General features: G+C 40.1%; 1 protein-coding gene across 9 annotated transcripts in view; it reads right to left on the bottom strand.

Moving 5' to 3' along the window:
* The window catches only part of HIVEP2 (HIVEP zinc finger 2), a 138,333-nt gene that overhangs the window by 54,834 nt on the left and 62,507 nt on the right, over positions 1 to 20,992 (bottom strand). Inside the window, exon 1 of one of the 9 annotated variants that reach the window (XM_032681484.1) lies at positions 19,535 to 19,596. The exons of the other annotated variants lie outside the window; for them this stretch is intronic. The gene's annotated coding sequence lies outside the window, so the exon portion shown is untranslated. Of the gene's footprint in view, positions 1 to 19,534; positions 19,597 to 20,992 lie in introns of those variants that run through there. 9 annotated transcript variants of the gene reach the window in all.

Genomic DNA, 20,992 nt, shown 5'->3' with positions numbered 1-20,992 from the left:
CTCCTATAATGAATCTTACACCATCTGCTTTTGAAAGACTACTAGCAGCCTTGGGAACCTCTGTAATAATTTTCTAGTCATAAAACTACACCTTCAGTGGTGAAACAAAAATGTAACAGCAGACATCGGCATCATCTAACCATAAAGATTAATTTATTTCATGGATCAACAAGAAGGACTTTGTTTTATATTACTTCTTATATATATGCTCCACTGACACTGTAAGGTCAGTTGAGGATAGGGGGGTGACAGCGAGAACCCTGTGCACTTTGAAGGTAAAAAAAAAAGTCATATATCTCATGTGTATTTTAATCAGAAACTAAAATTTTAGGAAAGCAACTGGATAATATTTATTTTACTGCTAATTATTTGAAGATTCTGAAATAGTACAGTAAATAGGTGAAATTGTCTCAAGAGTACAAAGGGCAAATAAAGCCATGCCTGTGTTACTCCTTAACTGGCTTGCAGCAGATAGCATTCCAGCACAGACTGTAACTTACCATGGTTTGGGAATTTACTCAAAGCCTCAGTTTGACCAGGTGTGTAAGAAAACCAGGTACCAAGCCAGGTACCATTTAAATTGCAGCCAGATTCCAGGATTGTATAGAATAATTTGTACTAAAGAAGAGCCAGGCAATGTAGGTAGAAAAACATGCACACTTCAGTATTGCATCATCAAACAATTTGAATTTATGGCTGGTAACTCAAAGCAGTGAGGCTATATGCAAATCTCTCACTCCAAACCATCTTGCATCAGTTCAAATTTCCTTTTATAGATGTTTTCTTACTTAATGCAATGAATTGACCAGGAAAGCTTCTGTATGGTAATATGTAGAGACTGTGAAGCCACTTTGTGTGGATTTTCTAATGCTCTTTTTGTTCCCTTTCTCCTTTTCAAACACAGAAAGTCCAGAGAACTCCGTGAATTACGGTCTGTAATGGGAGAAATAAGAAGTCTAATATTTGCTTGATTGCAGCTATGATGCATTAAGCTCCAGGCATCAATCTCAGTCTCAGTGCTTTTTCTCCAAATGGGCACTATTTTACAGTTATCGCTCTCTAAACAAAACAAAATTTATTATACACACAATTTGCTAGCTACGGCAGCTAAGACTAGAAGCAAAAAAGTCTTCCTACATGAGGAAGGTAAAAGCAATGTCATACTGTAAATTGACTTCATATGATCAATGGCAGAAGACAATCATCTGTGAAATGATGTTCATATCCTGATGAAATGCAATCATACCATATGCACTTGAATTTGGAAAAAGTGGAAGAAAATTATTCCCATTACTTTACTGGTGTTCCTAATGTGTTCACACAAATCACCTTTGAATAGATGAATTAAAATACTTACAGCAATTCTACCTTTGCCCTCTTAATTCCAGGTCATTCTGACAGCTCTCAATACTGCAGAAATAAGTTTTCCTGCAACCAGTCTGATGAAATTAATGGATCAAACCTTGAACTACCTCAAAAGTTAAAGGGATATAATTTATTTTTTGAATCATATGTATCCGTGCTGTAAACATTTTTGTCTTCATTACCAAAACAGCAAGACATTTGAAGCCTGCTTTATTTTTCAGTATTTATGCTTCTTTGTTTTCCACATTTTTCTCAATAGGAGTGAGATAGCCCATTTAAATTTGGTTTATTGACAGCTTTTCTTCATTTTGGTATCCTGCATGCTAGCACCATGTTGCAGATCTGGATGCAAAGAGCACAAAGAAATCCTTGTAAAATTTCAATTTGTTCAAACTTATACATGCATACATTTATGTGTATACATACATACGTGTGTATATACATAAATATATGTATATATCCATATGTGCATATGTATAGATATTGTATAAATAAAGCCAGGCATATTTACTAACTTGTGTTAGTGGAGCTGGTTTTATTGTGTTTCAGGCTCTGCAATCTGAACAAAATCTAACTAAAAGGAACATCCCTTATGAACTTTGTTTACTTTACACATAGGTGATTCACTTCATTAAAATCATGCACATAATTTCTTCTTGGGAGTCTCTCTACTTTATCTCCTCTATCCTCAGAGACCACTCTGCACAGGAGTTTATTTTGCTGCCACCACTGGAACTATGATTTCGGGTTACTTTTTTTTACTTTAGCCAGGAGCTAAATTAGCAAGAGCACATCCCCCTAAGTATAGGTCCATAATCTCACTGCAAATAACAGTTTAGACACTGCCAGCTGAGACCAGTGCCCTCACTAACCAGGCTTGATGCTTTTAGACAATGGTCAAGCTGACAATTGACACAGTGTCCTCATGCACACATTGCTCAACCCATTTGCCTGGCCTGCTGCTGCTAAGAGGGCTGTTTGTGCAGGCAGCTGGCAGCAAGATGGGAGTACATCTGGGGATCCTCTGAGAGTGGGCAGAGGAAGCGAAAACATGAGATCTCAGCCAAGCCTGAGATAGGATTCTAGGTAAAGCTCATGCTCTATGAGATCCAAACAGACTTCAGCAAAATTGTCATGAGGAACCTCCCACACAGAGTGCCTTGGCTTTCCTTCCCTCTTTGAATGACTACCTTGCTATGACATTCATACACTGGGGAAAACCAGTGCAGCCAGGTGCAGTGAAGAAACTGAGGCAGGGCCACTTGTGGCTGCTAAGCAGGCAGGCTGCAATGTGGGTGGTGTCTCACCAGCCCATGGCAATCAACTGAGCTGTCAAAACTGTCCATCTCCATAGAAAGAGCCCATGGCAGAGTGATGGCAATAAGCGCTGGACAATCTCATCAGTAGATGAGATTGACAGTTGGGACTTCAGATGAGACTTCTCAGTTGCCTCTGAGAAGTTGGCAACTAGTCAGCCATGCAGGAGGGAAATGTGATGCCTGGGAGCAACAGAAATTTGTCAGCAGGGAAAATAATCTAAGGATTTGGGGTCTCTTCACAGAATTTGGTTGTTGTTACCTGCAAAATCAAGGTTCCCCATAAAATAAAACTAAGAGCTCAGCGAGTCTGGTGTTAAGTCAAAGTATAGACTTCACTCAAGGCACTCTGGATTTACACCAGGTAAGCTGAGATCAGCCTCAGACAGCATGCTCCTGGTTGCAAAGACAGCTTGTACAGCACAGGATTACACAACTGTTGTTTCGGGTCGGCAGTCCCAATGAAACCCCACTACTGGCAGCTGATCACTCATCTTGAAAATCTGAATGGGCCACGAGAACACCCCTGAGCACACACTTTTTTAGCACTTCCATTGGATGCCACATGACTTCTTTACAAGGAGATGAGTGCTCTACTCCACTATCCCTTGTTATTGCCACATCTATAGAGAGATTGTTTAAAGTGTCCTCCCAGTACCTCCACACTGGTCCTGAAGGTCTAAAGACTGACAAAGAAAGGCAGCACTGGAGTCTTTGGTCCCCTCAGTGAGGCAAGATCCCTCTACAATGATGTCACTCTGCTCTTGGTGTGTGCTCAGTAAGTCAGTAATTTGTCATGAGCACGGGCCCTATCCATACATGGCAGGCTGCAGGAGGAATGACCTCAAACTCTGCTTCTAATCCAGGGGGCGTTGCTAAAGCACAGTGTTTGAGTTTGATGCATGAAGTGCAGAGATATTTTCAGCTCCTGAATCACACTTTTGGCTCTGCAGCTAACTTGAACTTCTCCTTAGTTTTGTTTGCAATTTTTCACCTTCTGCAATCACCACTGACTCTCAGAAAAATAAAACGAGCTGGTGTGTTAAAGAAAAAAACCCCACATGATCATAAATGTGAAGGTTTTTTTAAATCTTTATAATTTTATTTTATTTCAATAACTTCTATTTTATTCTCTTGCACATGTGGAGGAGTGGAGTTAAACAAATTACTAGTAGATTATGGTGCATCACCAATGTTTGGTTTCTTTATTTCACGTTCTAAATATATGCTATTAAATGCTGCCAATGAATGTTTTCTAATGATTTTGGTGTCCAACACAAGAATGAAATGGTCTGAAAAATGAGGCAATGTAACAGCAGTTAGCTTGGACACAGCTACAGGACAGCTGTTAACTATATATTCCTATAGCTGAAGCAAAAATTTTGCTATATTTGCCCCATGAAATCATACTGACTTGACCACAATTCACAATCATAATTTGAAACTGGCAATAATGAAAAAGCAAAACCTCATTTTACAATACAAAGGGCATAAGTCTTCATTATAATTATCCTACCCATTACAATTCTATCACCTCTCTGTCACTACTGTCTGAGCCTACTCTCACTGAATTTGGGGAGAAAGCTCCAGTAGCCAAATTATGCAATCTCAATCACAGCTAAACAAGTCATTTGAGCATATGCTTAATTCCATTTCTAATTATTACAGTCAATTCAGCAAAGCAAAGCATTTGCTCAAGTCAAAAGTGAATAGGTGTTATGCATCTTTCTGAATATGGGTTTTTCAGAGACTGAGGATGTTGCACAAAACTTCCCTTGACTTCCTTTTGAGCTCACCAGGTAGGAGGAAGGTAGAATTCATACGTTAGTAATTAAACTGTCACTCATGCATGTAAAGTACTAATATTTTTAAAGCACTAATATGGATGAGTACTAACTCATCCACAGATAGGTTAAGTAAAAGCAAATTTTAAGAAAGCCATGGGACAGATCCTTGGAGTGCACACAGACAGATATACATACTATTCATGGATTGCAGGGACCAGATGGTAGATAGAGATAACACAGAAAAGATGAGGTAAGAAGCTACCATAGGAAATTCTGTACGTTCAGTATTGCTGATAAGCCTTGCTAAGCCTTTTCACAGGAGCTTTTCTTATCCACTGGAAGAAGAGTATAAAATAATGGGCATTTCAACTCCTCTGTTTACATTTCCCTCACATGGGAATGAGGAAAGAGTGGGGATAATGAACACACTGCTGTGATAAGGAATGTGGCTCTTCCCTTGATGGACTGAAGTAACTGGGTAGCCTCTAACATCATCTGAAACCTTTTCTTTTTCTTTAAATTTCCTTTAGTCTTTCCTTTTCCTTAGCAACATTAATAGAGATGACTGCCAGGCAAGCATGGATCGCCAGGAGCATTCCTTGGCTGCAGACAAGTGGGAAAGGAAAAGCCTGTTGCATAGAGCAAGGCTGCAACCAGTCACAGGAAATTCACGCCCAGCAGCAGGCTGCATGGCTCACTTGCCTCTGCCCTTCTTCCCAGATGAAGGAGCCTTATCTACCTTTACATTTTGTCTCAGAGATCAGGAATCAATTACAAACACCATGGGGCTGCCCTAAATTATGCTCCGCTGTCCAAGGCTGCTTTCTCCCAAGCAGGTACCCCCGGACAAGGCTGTGGGGAATGTGGGGAAGGGAGTGCTGAGAGCCCCAGGGTCTACCTGTTCTTCAGCTCCTCCAGCTGCTGTCAACCCATTGATTTGCTCTCTGTTTGAAACCGCAATCTGTCCCTGCCCCAAATGCGCTGCCAGCTGTAGAGTATAAATGTTTGCAGAAATTAAACAACTCCAGCAAAATACACATTATGCAAACATCTCATCTCTTCCCAGATGACACAACATGGGGCACCAAGCACAAACAAAAATGGACCAAACAAAGCACAGAGGCATTGTGGGAAAAAACTCATTTAGTGAAGAGTTTCTCTGCTCTCCTTACAGCCATTAGGACAGCGATAATGCTGAACTGGCTGGCCAGCCATGAAAATTGGATAAACTGAGACACAGAAGAGACAATTGAAAGCAAGAGGACAGACAGCAAAAATAAGTGAGACAACAGATGGAAAGCAGAAATGCAATGTCTAAACTGCAGCTCTAATGCTGCTGGTAACAGTCACGTTCAAGAGTAGTTTAGTTTGCTTTCCAATTTTGGAGAGGACAAGAGTTTTCTTTTTGAAAAAAAACCACCTTGTTAGCTGAACTGCTGTGGGTTATACCCAGATAGTTTGTGGGACAGGAAAATTATTTCTATCCCTACCAGGAGTGCAAAAACACTTCTAAGAAAGGGCAAAATTCTGACACTCTCTGGGGCCCTAGTTGTCCTAGTACTGTTGGAAGGACAGAGGAGTGTCACATCATTAAAATCTATATCCACAAGTGCAAGAGCTGTGTTTTAGTTGCTGCTGGCCAGGGTCAGTCCCTGGCGTTGTTCAGAGCTCTCCCATGGCAGCACAACTTCCTTAGCCTCTCCCTTACTCGCATGACTGCTACAATTAGGTAGAAAAAGGGTAGTTATTGTTGTAGCAATGTTCTTATAGATTAATTTGGCAGCTTTTCTAACAGAATTTTAGCATAGTTTTGATAACATGCAAGTATGGGAAAGAAGGATTTCCACATTGGCCAAAGAAACAGTTGTGGCAAGACTACCTATTTTTAACACAGTTTATTCCAAGCACTATTTCAGACGCAGTATTTTCTCTCCCATCTGTTGACACAGTTGTTTTGTTTCTCTAAAGACACAGTTGTCTGTCTCTTGGAGAAAAAAAAACACCACCAACACCATGAATAATTGCACAGAAAAACACGAGACCGAAACCCAATCAAACAGTGATCTAGTAAAAAGGTAATGCTGGCAAAGCTTTATGACTGAAGTATAGAGCAATTCTTCAGATGCCTCTTAAAAATTTACATCAGCTTTGCCTTGTCTGATATTTTAATTGTGAATTTTTAAAATTCAGATCTGGTATACTCAACAACTAACTGAGATGGTTTATTGATCTAAGGAGTCTGACTGCAAACCTGCCATCAGGGCAATGTACCGCTGTTTGTTTGCGAGGAATGCAGACACAGAGCAAGATGCAAACACTTTCTTTAATAAGGAGGAAAATCTAATGAGAGTACTAGGGGAAAAAAAATAAACCCCAAAACCTGATAAAAATTAAACTCGTATAACAGGACAAACATTAAGCAATCCTTCTGATACTCAGGTTGCAGACTCTTTTCTCTGATTTTTGATGATAATTCTTTTTCCTTGCTGGATGGAGTTCATGGTTATGATCTCGCAGGCAATCTGAAAACCTTATCTCCTCTCAAAGGCATTTCAGGCAGCTTGAGAGTTTGTAGATGGAAGCAAATAAAACTGAAGCATGGCTAGGTAGGACCTCTGCAGATAACAAAAGCAGCTCTGTTCTTGTAGGACAGCCTATTTGCTGGGAAATTTGCAATATGAAAACCTGATATATTAAAGGTCAAGACTCCAATACAGAGCAGACTCATCTGTATTGTGTTTTAATTCTTTTTATGCCGAGAGGTGCCTAGGGTCCTGCAGAGGTGACAGAAAGATAAATCATGCATGACAAACTGGAACAGAAGACAAGGCTGTATCCAGAATAGGATAGCTCTGCTAGTGCAGTTGTCCTAGCAAACTGTACTGACAGCGTTCCCAGCACAGCCTTCCTTCATACTAGCAAAATCATGTTATTTGCTGGCACAGCTTTTTCCTGAGTTCCTCTTCCCTCATCCAACAAGCTAGAAGTGTTTCAGTAAAAGTAAAGGTTTGTCCTTCGCTTTGTCCACAGATTTTAAGACTGTTGCCTATGATTTTCATAAGAGAATGGGCAATGATTTTAACATGCCCTTGAGGAAATTAAGATCAGCAAAGGATCTGGCAGCATATTCATACGTGGTTTTCAGCCTGTTAAAAGGGCTTACCTGCTCACCTGCTTTTGGTTTGGCAATGTCTACAGCTGTGGTCATTGGTCATCCAGTATTATCTAATTTTTTTACAAGACCTATTTCTGGAAGGCTGGACCTAATCCAGGCTACTATGGTTTCCACAGACAGGAAGCTTGAAGGTTTGGGATTAAAACAGCAGGAGGTTGAGAAGAAAATTGAGGACCTGGAAATAACAACTGATAGTCCTGATGTAATCATCAGTGGGAACACTGCAGCTCTGAAAAATGTATTCAACAACCTGCAGAATAATCTCAGATAAGGTTTTGGAGGCCAGTGGAAAGCTTCTGCAAGGACAGTTACAAGACAGGTTTTGGTACACTTTCCCATGAGTTTCAACCATTTCTCTTCAATGTCATGCACGGAAACCCACAATACAAAAGCCTGTAGCTACACAAGCTACCCCAGAGTGTCTCATTTAAAGGACAACTGTTGCTGGCTAAGAGCTAGGACAGCTCTTTTTCCTCTAGCTATGGAAGCTGAAGGTGCTTCTGTCTCACTTGCCCCACGCTGTCTGAAGGCTCACATTTCCTACCTCATTCAGTGTGAGCCCTCCACTGACCTTCAGCCAAAGCCAACCCAGATGGCTTTGCCTGAACTAAGAAAGAGAGCACTTCCACAGCTCTTTCAACAAGCAGTGTGATGGGGCAGTAATTTCCAGCTAGTAAGCAATGACGATCCATAGGCAGAGGGTAACTTTTAACCTTTGTACCCCTTGCAAAGCAACTCCTGTCCACTATCTGAGATCTGAAACACAAATAAAGAGTTATAGAAAAGGCAAGATGGAAAGTTTAATCTGCTGTATCAGTACAGTACTAGCTGAAGAAATAAGCTTATCAGCAATGCTACTGAACTTAAAGCCCTAAGTAACAATTATCCATGATGTGGTAGTTGGACAGAAGAATCCTTACTTCAGAACAGACACACAGGTTTTAGCCTGATTTTCAGAACTCATGAATGTTGTCGTAGACAAAGTACCACCCTGAATATAATTTTTGTGATAGCCAAAACAAGAAAGTCAGTATAAAATAACGACTCCAAACAGCGTAGTAGATCAATCCCTCTTTCAACTACCTTTATTTACTATCCCCAGAAAACTCATTAAAAAGCAATATATTTTAAAGAAGAAAATTATTGACCTTTGAAACACAAACGACAATGCAGGTGAACAGAGCGTCCACTAAATTTGTTGATGCCTATATCCAAAAGCCAGATGCCAGCTCGGACAGATACCATACCACTAAATGGCAGAAAGAGACTGACTGACTTAAAGAGACTGGCAGGGATTAGCTAAACCTGGTTTCTAAGGGTGTTTCATAGTAATGTAGGGTATCTTCAAGGCTGGTTGCCCCAGGAACCAGACAAACAGAAAAACTGGTTTTTAAGTCACCTTTGCTTTCTCTGCTGTGTTCAGCTGAGTTTCAGGGCAGCTGCAAGAAAAAGATTAAGGACTACAAGGTGGCAATTTCACTGAGACTTGTCCCCTTAAACCCTCAAGGTTTGATTCTATGATAGGGCTTCTGGTCAAAAATTAATAAAACCAGAAAAATGGTTAGAGGCTACACTGACTGTAAAAGCTCCAACCAAGGAAAATCTGCCCTAGGAAAGGAGCCAAGAAAGGTGCACAGGATTTAAAAATGCTTTCAGATAACAGACTCAACACACTAGGCCCCAAAAATGTTTCTACAAGGAAAACATAATGTCGCTACTAGTTATATAAGAAATCAAGTTAAAGGTTTCTCATGACGAATAAAAGACATAACAAACCATAGTGATTGCTAAGGAACTCAGATATAATGAATGATTAAGAAAGGTAATAAGGTAGAAAAAAAAAGGACAAAACAGATCCCTACTGAATTCTACATCTCTAAAGAGTTTATTCAGATTCCCACTTAAGTGTTTCCAGAGATTAATACCATCAATTCTCATTCAGGAAGTTACAACAGATATATTCAAATTCAGTCAATTATATCCCAAACTGGTATCTCATTGTTCTAGAACTTTTGTGATCACCAGAAACCACTTACATCATAAAAGAGCAAGCACTCAAAGAAAAGAAGCTATTTTTTCTGTTAGGACTACTTCATGGGAGACAAGCAGATTTAGGAGACCCCAGGAAGATGCTCCAGGCAGACTCATTATACGTGATCAACCTCACATGCCCCTAGGACAAGTAAAAGCACTTCTCACTGCTTCTCTAAGGATTGCTTACTAATACACCAATCCTACAGTAGTTTCAAACATGATTTAAAGAGGATAAGTAATGGAGTCAGAATTAACTTTGCTGGGGCTACTCCATTTCTTTCATTATGATAAGTCAAAGAAATCCTTAACCTGAACTGCAGATGTAGGTTTTGGCACCTATGTTCCAATGTCTTTCATACTATTTCATTACAACTGGTCCTGGCAACGAGCAATGACATCCCCAGTGGGTTTACAGATCATCACAGAAACGTGATTAGAAAACTTGATCAAATATCATAAAAGTCATTGGAACTTGGATTGAGCCCAAAATAATGATTTTCCCTGCTGTGGGTGATTACCTATACATTTTGTTGCTTCTGTTGATAAAAGTGAATCTTTGCCCATGCACTAATTTCAGTTACTTAACAATACAGCCTACTGAACAAGATAGTGTAATGAAATAAAACATAACCTGGAATAGAGAAAACATGTCTTCTGTGCCCTGGGATCAAGTAAAATTCCACTGACTACAGTCACTATTGAGTAAGACTATCACACTATTACCTAAAGGTATGCACACACATATGTACACACACATGCATCAGCTTACTGATCTGTAGGTCCTCTAAACCCCTCCCTGGGAACCAGCACTGTTACAGACATTTGTAGGAAGAGAGATGTAGTTCATGTGGTCAAGTGGACACAGGTTGTATCTCACCCTTTGTATAATATTATACTCTAAAATTTTATACATTTCTACCTTTAAAATATGGAGACATTCTGTGGGGGAAAAAAAAAGTTCATTCTAAGGAAGAAAACAAGATGTTTTAAGAATAGTCTAAATATTTACAGGATATTATAAAGTTCAAGAGATTGTCTTTATGAATAAGACACCATTGAATTTATGTGATAATTACTTGGTTTTTACACCTGCTAGAACATGCAAGGCATATTGGTTATATTTCTAGCTTACATGCTGCTCTTAGCACAGAGAGCTTTTTTGTCATATGGCTGTATAATTCACATACAACTGGAAAAAACCATTCATCTGACAAGAGCTGTACCTGAAGAGAACAAAAATCACAGAAACACTTTGACTGGAAGTCACCTCTAAATGGTCATCCTAGGTCATCCTAATAGTCACTTATCTAGTCTAGCCATGACCGACTCCCACCCTCCCATGGCAGTTTGCTCCACTGACCTAAATGTTGCATAGCAGTAATCCCTTTCCAATCTCAAAGGTCTAGCAAGTCTGCCCTGCTGCAGCGTAACCACAGTATATCCCCCCTTTTCCTCTCAGTAACATATGAAAATACCATGCCCTGTTCATTCCACTCTTTTGCGTATATATGTGCACCTAAAGCTCTCACTTAGGCTCTCTTCCAGACTCATGTACCTAGATTTCTTCTCATCAAATACTCTTTCATCTTGACTTTTGGCTTATCCATCTTCCCTGAAGAGTCCTGTGAATTGAGATTACCTTTTGGCCCTTTGATTTTGTAGGCTGAAGAGGATTGAATGTTTGCACCAAGTCTAGTCAGGAATTTAATTTATGAGGCTTGAAAACTACAAATATGTCATTGCATGTCTCCCTGCTTTAGAGTGGCATTTGTTCTTTCAAATGTAATATTGTTCTCCCCAAGAAACACCTCAAGAAAATCTCACATAAAAGATCAATATTCACACTAATGACATACCTGGAATTAATACTATTGTTCTTCAGGATGTGCTCTGCAAGTCCAGAGAACTTCCATCCAAACATGAACAAGGAGTGTTACCTCCCTGTAATAAATATACTGCACCTCCATTAGGCATTGATCAGAGTGAAACCATATCAGCACCAAGATTACTTGAGCATTTACATAGAGCATCTGGAGGCTGTTGAGGTCACTAAGTTCAAGTAGTAGGAACTTAAAGGCTACTTCTGATATGCCTGGTTCGCAATCATGGCCCATATACTTTAGTCTTTCACCTATATATGTGACACCCCTGTGCTCCCAACACAGAGGACGTCCCGGAGCACAGGAGAAGCTGGTGGCCTCCTTATGCTTACAGGCTGAAATGCCTGGAGTGACACACTGTGTGTGCAGGCATGTGCCCATTAAACGCCCACCTCTCCTAACTCTACCAAAGCCTACCACAGGCCCTTCTGAGTGAGGTCTGAGCAACCCATAAAGACAGACTGGGGTGATCAAGTTCTCCATCTGTGACAGAATATCCATGGACAGTTTCAATACCCAAGTACGGGCAACTACTTCCACAGCTGTGGATTTAAAATACAGTATTCATTTGGTAATACCATCATATCATAATGTTATCTTGGACTTAAAATCAATTATTTGCCTGCAACATAAAACAAGTCCATTTGTCCCAATGAAAAATACATGCCTAAAGAGAGTGGTAAAAATGGGGCTCTCACATGTGAGAGGAGACTTATTTTCCTCTGTTTTGACAAAAAGACTGGTAGACCATGTCTGAAGGGTTCACTCCACTTTTACTTCTAAGAGCTGCAATATATACTCATCCAACATTGTTTTCAGAATCAGTACAAGGATGGTTTGCATTCCTAGTTTTTCATTGTTTCAACACAGAGAGGACACTGCTGCTGGGATTGCCTTTGCCTAATGTCAGCATGAGAAGCTGAAAACACAGATTACAATAGCATGGCATGAGAAATTTCTATATTAAAGAGAGAATTGAAAGTCTGATGCAAACAGACAAGCGTTATGTTGTCCAACCTGCAGCTCAGAAGATAGGCTTATTGTCCATAAAATGATTTATGTAGTCCAACTTGTATGAAGTCATGCAAGACCTTGCTTATGCCACTACCTTTTATATATATATATATTATATATAGATATATATATATATAAATTTTTCCCCAGATAACTGTCAAATTACATTCCTTATATATGCTGCTGCAGTGCTAACCTGAAGCATAATGACTGTGCTCATTACAGGGTTATTATGATTTCTGGGATGAAGAGCTGTCACTAATTTTATTTTCTCCATATAAGGTAAAACCTTGTCATTGTTTGCAAAGGGAATCCCGTTATATCTGTTTGAAACTTTATTACAGTAATAAACAGATTAAGAGAGGTAACCACAGTCTCTCTCCAGCAAGGTACGCAAGCCTGTATCTCAGGGGATGTGCAGGACAGGGAAAGAGGGATGCTGCAATCTCAGGCATCTCAGTTGCTGGATCAGGCCTTAGTGTACAGTTGTCTTCATCCTTGTACTGAAGTTAGTACACAGTACTGCACTGCTCATGGCCAAATAGATTCAATTTTTCTGTATAAAACATATAATACCTATACACAGTACATTGTCTTGATTGTTCAGCCTAGCTGTTCTTTATTTTTTTTGTCATTTTTGCTGTCAATTCAGTGCAGCCTATTACAGACTGTGAAAGGAAATGGCCTTCAGCAGGGAGTTATATTCCAATCGCACAATCTCAATTTCTTCCAGAAAAAGAGATATTGAACTGTTTCCCCAGTTTTCAGGTAAGTCAGGTCCACTTTCAGATGCTGCCCTCAGGTTGTGTTTGTATTTTTCCAATGACTTCCTATTTAATATACAGCAAGATAAACCGATACCTGTGCAGTTAGGTTCCAAATATGCTACATTTGATAATGACAGTGCAAGTGGGTAAGTAGCTAACTTCTTCCTGTCCGTTTATACAGAAGGTTCTTTCTTTTTGGGCATCTTTTCTTTTAAAGACTTTTGATCTAAAGGTGTTTTAAAGGCCTCACCTCTAGGGAACCAGCAAAGTGGCTTTTGTTGCTACAAATTCTTGTAGGAAAAAAGCACAGGTAATCCTTTCCCAGGATTCCACTTTATCCCTTACTGTCAGTATCCAGTTGAGTGTCAGAGTATATGGGAGATTCTGTTCAAACCTTTACTGGTGTTTGTCCTGGTTTGTTACTGATGTTTGCCTGCATTTCTATTCCCAAACACCAGCCAGGCCTTGTTCACTACAGACTGATGGATCAGTAGGAGATCATGAATCATTGCAATGCTCCCAGCAGCTGCCTCTTTGTCTAGTTTGTCTCTCTGTCCCCTAAAGCCTGTGGGCTACTTCGGTGCAGCCAGGGCTCAGGGCCCAGGCTGATGGATCAGACTGCCCTGCTATCTAAAAGAGAGGTTTTGATGACTAATGTTCAGGTGTAAAGGTCACTAAGGCTGAAATTAAAATCCCATAACAACATGAAATTGCAGACAAGTATATTTCAGTGTGTGTGTTATCAGAGCTTTTCATTTTTTAGCAAACTAGGAAAAGAAAAGAAATTCCAGCTTTAGGACTTCTGCTCCATCCAGTTCATCTGTTGCAGTAAAATATAAACCAGATATGATGAGACAGTCCTGTTTCACAAGCTCACTAATATAATGCACTTCCACTTCTTAGGCTGCAGCCCACAGCCTGCCACCTTGTAGAGCCTCCTCCTGACCCCAGTCCAGCATTTGGACCCTCCACTGTCAGACAAGTAACACAAATTTACAGCTGGAGGTAGGAGAATGGTTGCAAAGAAAGAGCAAACCTTCTCATGCCCACACTGTCCCTATACATCCCTAGTGCCACCACAGCCTCCCTTTTGGGCTCAGCCCCTGCCTCCACTAGCCCCCAGTCCCTTTTTCTGGGACCAGCACAGGCTCCACTCCTCACCTGAGATGCTGAGGAGTGTCAACCAAGAGTCTGCTGCTGCACAATCCACCCCAAACCATAACTCTAAATGTATCTTCCAATTCTACTCATGTATTATAGGCCCCTGCATGGGAACAAATTATACTTTCAAAATATTACAGGAAAAATGCTGCAAATGATTGTCATAAAAAACCTCCATCATAATTTCATTAAAATTAACAAAAAGAAAGCATTAGTGTTGTCCTGCCAACTGGGGGTTGGGAGTGTCTCACATTATTAAATTGAGAAGGGCAGCAATGGAAAGCCTTTTTAGATTGGTGTTTCCATTCCTTCCTCTTTTGCTTGGTTCAGAAGTCCTGCATAATTAATACTGTAGTACTTAATAAATGCTTATGAACCTACTACTTCTCTGCTCTTTCCATTTAATTAGGTGATTGACTTCAGGCATACTATAAATTATAATGACAATTTAATTACTTTTTTAATGTGCACACTTAAAAGATTTATAAACAGGAATAGAGTACCACAGTGCACTGAAAATTAGAAATACCATGAACTGGAGAACAGCACAAAGTAATGCCATCTAAAGTATCTCCTCAGTGTCTGAGCACCTGCAATGACTGGGAGATAAGGTATTTAAAGTGTCTGGTACAACCCCAGAGAATTTTGTATTTCTATCTGAATGCTCATGTATGCCTCTTTTAACTTTCTGTTCTAGCATTTGTGTATCTCACTTGGCTTCATGGCAAGAACATAAAAAGTTTCCAAGGACAAGTCGGGCTATGGACTTCAGCATCTCTTAGGTAAAGTGTTCACAAAAAGTGGAAGACCCTTTCTCGTCTTTGAAACAAGTCATAAAACTTCTGCATCATTTCATCATAACACAGCCACTGTTAAAATTTGCAGGGGGCCAAAATCTCCTACGATATTCCAGTTGGCACAGGCAAACCGCCAAGACTATGGATTTCATCATCTCATGAGCAGACCCTTCCTAGTCAGGAGATAGAAATGTCTAAGAATATTTCACACCATCAGCACCACATACTATAACAATCCAAGTTAACTCTTCTGATATTGTTGTTACGCCATCTAGGACTCATTCCCCTGTTACTCACAGGAATTCAAAAGCTAAGAGAATTGCATATATAACAAATTGAATAAGAATCAGATCCTGGTTTTCACTTCAAACCACTGCTCAAAAAAGTACATTTGCTAAACTAAAAATTATCTTTTTAAATTTAAATAGTTTAAGATAGTAAAAGAAGAGTTAACCTACCTAATTAACCTACCTAAATGACCAGACATTTCCAACTCCTGTCATTGAAAACAAAGAAATCATCGCTATTTTCTACAAGTTACCTGTCATCAACAGAGAGAGATGACAGCATATAATAACATCACACTGTATGCTATACTGGATAAATTTCTCATGTAAAAAAGTTATTAAAATCTGGGCTAGAGGAGACACTTTCCCATCTGGGAGCTGAATCTGTTTTGGTGTGACTATTCCTGCCTGTTAATTTAGCAGTACAGAGTATAACTCTACATTCTTAGCATACTTACTGCATCTCTCTAACCACAACTGCTTACAGAGAGGGAAAAGAAAAAGACTGGGCAATTCACAGTGTGCTAAAAAATTATGGGCAATTCAGCATTTTAAGCATCATCTATCAACAGTGCTGAATAGTCAAAAGGGAAATAAATTTAAATATCTCACCAAGGTGAATGCGTGATTGTATCTGGTTTTCCCTTTTTAATATAGAATAAAAATCCCAGACGCTCATTCTCATTCACATCCCAGTGAGCTGAGTGGAAAGCAATCAAATCCACACCTTCTTCATGTGTTTGCCTACCTTGGCCAGCACAGAGCAGGGCCAGGAAAGCTATAGGTAAAAGAGAAAACACCAGGAGGCTGAGCAGTGCGGTGAATCACAGGGAGCCACTTGGTCTGCAGCTTCCGTTCTCTGAGGAGCTGTGCAGGGCTGAAACAATGGTTCTCCTATGAAGCTGCATCTCATCTACCTCATCTACAGCCAGTGATGAATGATGGGTCAAGAGGGCAGCAGACTTTGGGTGCACAACCCTTAAATACTGTATCAAAGATGGGCAAAAGGCCATGTGCTTCAATAATACGGCAAATACTTCCTTTTGCTGTATAGCAGACAATTCCTTCCTCTCTGCTGGCTCATCTGCAGCTTTTGGTTCACGGCTCAGAGTATGTGCAAGTTCTATAGTCGTAAAACATACATGTAAAAAAGCTGCGTTTTTATTCCTGAGACCAGTCAACTGTAAACAGTCTCACAGAAATGTAAAAGTCAGCCCTGTCTGTGCTGAAATCCTATGCTTTCATAAATATGTAGTTCTAGGGGTTTATGGGGGTTCATAGACAATAAAAGAAGGCACATTTCACTCATTTGTGAAACTGCATAGTAAGAATCGAAAAAATTGTAAAACTGTGTAACTCATCCAAACTTTTCACACTGGGGCTTTTCTCCTGAAAGAAAATTTTACTGACTTGATAGAAAAGTTCCATAAAACATAAATTTTGTCCCTGGTTTAAATGAAGAGCAATGAAAGTAATAGGCCTTGTGATATAACAAAATACTCCATTACTAACAGTTTGACAGTATTGTGCTACCCCAATTTAACAAGACATACAAGATGAGTTGGAATACCTTCATGACATCAAAATATCTTTATGCAAAATAAAACTGAAGCAATATTGAAAATGTTCTGAAGTAAGATGTCTTACTGCCTAAGAGTTGTCAAGTGTTTGTCCCAGTTTAGAGAAGTAAAGTATTTCAGAAACCTTCTGCCATTAATTTTTCTTCCAACTAGTTTTGTCTTCTATTCTCCTTAGCTGTTTCTCTGTCCTATTTCTCTAGATATCTTTAAAAACTGCTCTAAATTTGACAACATAACTATATGCTGCCAACAGGACAGAAAACTGTGGGCTCATGCCTGGTTTCTAAAGGAAGTGCAAAAGCAATCTCCAAAAAAACCTCCAATCACTGTGACCATTTCAGCTCACCAAAGCATCAGCCAACCGAAGACGACCACTTAGGTGCCCACCCTTTCACTCAGCACTAGAAGCCAAGAACCCTGTAATTTTGGAATCATTGTTTAATGGCAACAGCACTTAATACTGGAACATAACTTTCCCATTTTGGAGACTTTGAGGATTTGGTTCACATCAAAAATGCTGATCGACCAGGGCAGGTTTTCTAGCAGTGCCATTGGGCAGTGAGGCATCGAGCTGTGCCATCCCACCGCCCATCTTGCAGTGACATGGGAGAACCTGCATCTTTAGCCTCCAGATGCATTACAGCAGGAGAAATGGGTGTTTCTGTCTCAGAGATTTCACACTATTTTACACTACAGCAACGGATTTTGCATGATTTCAATCAAATGATGCATTACAAATCTCACCATAGATTTTGAACTTAAACACTTCAGAACTGAGCAAAATAAATGGTGCATATGCTCAAAGAATGGAAGGTCTCAGGGCAGAGGGTTATCTCAGCTTTCTTATAGCCCTATGAGCAGAGTACAAGCAGGACTGTCAGCTCTACTTCAATCAAGTGTAAATTTCAGATTAAAAATTAAGTGTTTTAATTGATAGCCATAATGTGTAACTGAAAAGCTTCTAAAGCAATAATAGCTGTTCCACACCACTGCCACACAGAAAGCAAATCAGCATGTAACTCTCCCTCTGAATATTTTCATTCCTTTTCAGAGCATTAAACTAAAACTGGCACCAACACTGCATCACCTTTTAATGCATTCTCCATCCAAACTGATAGGCACTTGAGGAGCCACGTGATGTCCCAGAGAAAAACATATTCATTCAGTATAAGTTTTCTGCTAACACCCACCCCCAGTTGATGGCCCAGCACTCTGCTCCCTTTTATTCATCCAGGTGAGGAGAAGCTGACAGCTGGGGAGGGAAGAGATTGGGATCCATATGGAGCTAGAGTCAATTTCAGTAGGTATTTGTGAATAGATACAAAAGAGATAAATGCTGGCATGCATAAATTCATATTTTAATCAATACCTATTTTGGGTACTTACTGAGAGAGTAATTTATTCCAAAAAAGGCTTTTAAAGGCAAACACCAGTTTAAAGAAAATTCCAATCCTGACTTATGTTCTTGCCACAACAAATCCAGGATCCCGATGGCATGAAGCAAGAGGGAGTAGTCCTACTCACTAGGTTTATCTCCCAAAGCCAAAAGGGAAACCAGTGCAAATAACCAAGAAAGCAAGAGAGAGGATTTACCAGGTCGTTGCCCAAAACGAGTCCCTGAGAAGCAGGGCTGGCTCAAGCCGTGGTGGGTGACCAGCCTAGCACACAGAAGCATTGAGGGTCCACGTCCAAGTTAATCATGTAGAGGGCAAGCAGAGCTGACAGTTTTGCATGCAGCATCTTGTAATAACAAAGGTTATCAAAATTACAAGATTTACTAGATTGGCTGCCTGTAATTGCTGCACCTACAAATGTTCAGTTTTCACTTCTCAGACTTATCAATAATCCAGCCCCCATAGGCCTGCAAAACTGAGCTGCAAGTCTGAGTGTGAAAGGGGATTTATTAAAAACTGCTGGTGCATCTGACCATGACGAAGTGCTAAAAAATAAAAAAGTAGTGAAATGCACTGAACATTTCTGAACCCCAGATTATGTTTGGCCCAGATCCAGTGGACATGTTTGATTTCCACTGACTCCCCTATTACAGACTGTTATCTCCCCAAACCGTGATCTAAGGCTAGGATCACAGGACAACAGAGCAAAAGTATCTGTAAGAGTCACTTTATTCCATTAGTCAGAAATCAAAAATCAAAAGAGCCAACTTGAAACACTAACAGAATGCAAAAACTCATCACTTCCTTCCAGAGCAGGCAAAAGACTTATTTGGCAATTGTTGATCAGAACAATTCTGCCGTGGCAGAAAATTTCTGGCCTCTATTCACAGCTCTTAAGTAGCTCTGTGCCTGGACTCGGGCAAATGATTTGAATTTTCTACGCTTTGTCAAAATCGTAATAAAAAACACATACCCACCTCACAGAATAGAGGCTTCATCAACGTTTCTAACTCACTCTCAGCTCCTTAAGTAGACAGTCTGCAAAAGTGCAGAGTACCATCATTTAGATTTGATTTCCTTTTAAAAAAAATTAATCCTGTCTTCCTATCTATTACCTTGGTTGGGTTTTTATTTATTTATTTTCCAGTAGAACAACTGTAGATGCAAAATCAGCATCTCTGCCTGGAGACTGGTCTCAGCCTTCTGCTAATTCTTAGTGTACATCGTATTTCTACATCTTCCACAAACATACCATGAGTCTACACACAGGTCATGTAGGACAAGCATTGCACATCCAAACTCCTGAATGCAGAACAAACAAAAAAGTGGGTATTTTAAGAACCTCATTTCTTCCTGTCACACAGTCTGGTGCACATGCAAAGAAATGGCTTGTCTAAGGGAACCGTGGTGTCTTCTGACCACTGCTTGTGACCCGAGAAAAACCCCAGAAGTGGTTTTGGATGGGAAGTTGAACCCGACTTGCGTAGGTAGCAGCTGATTCAGAATACACACAGCACTAAGCTCTAACAATATGGACATTGTGAAAACCAGGAATAACCTTCTGTTATCTCCTGCAGTTTGGGAAATCATTTCTAACATGGTGACCACAGAGCTTAGGAACAAGTCAAACAGTAATTAGTCACTATTCTTCCTAATTAATCTCCACTTCAGGCCAAATCTTTGTATGCCTGTAATAACACGAAGATCCCAGTAAGGAAACACAGCATGAGCCTTTGGCCTCCTTCTGCAAAGCAATTCATTTTTCCATAAACAGTACTATTAAGCAAGGACAAAGCAACAAACCAGACAGCCATCGGTGTAACCAATTTAAAAGGAGTGTGACCTCATAAAATTTTTCAAACTAACACTCTCCATTTAACTTCTGCCAACCCGTCCTGCCCAGCAGAGCTGGATTCAAGCAGGTCCTCAGTGAGCGCAGTGCTTCCACTTCAGGAAAGCCGCAGTGATTCAAACCTGTGTAAAAGACATTGTCAATGAAAATACCTCGCATATATGGAGCAGGATAACCTTAGAGGTTGCCCATGCTCCCAGAGGGTTGTTGCCACAAAGGTCTGTGCTATGTTTGCCAGCTGAGCTTCCTAGAGGTATGAGGTCAAGCGAGCACAAAGGTTCAGGCACGGATGGTAACACAATTCCTGCTGAAGTGTGTTCTTTCCTACGACCCAGAGAGAAGCCGGAACAAGTACAGAGGCAAGCACATTGAAAGAAGACAAACATGACAGTATTAGAGCAAAACCTTAGGAATCCAAGTACAGCACAGCTATCCTGTATGCACCCAAGATGGCCACAGCATCCCCAGAGCCTTCTGCCTCTTTAGATTTGAATCCAATGAAGCTTCAGGCAAAACATGCAGAGTAAAATACCAAATAGAACACCTACAAAACAGGTGCAAGCAATAAACACCCAAGGACGTC

The sequence above is a fragment of the Chiroxiphia lanceolata genome, chromosome 3 (genome assembly GCF_009829145.1).
Source record: "Chiroxiphia lanceolata isolate bChiLan1 chromosome 3, bChiLan1.pri, whole genome shotgun sequence".
NCBI lineage: Eukaryota > Metazoa > Chordata > Aves > Passeriformes > Pipridae > Chiroxiphia > Chiroxiphia lanceolata.
The sequence above is the reverse complement of the archived record's forward strand: the minus strand, read 5'-3'. Positions and strand labels throughout refer to the sequence as shown.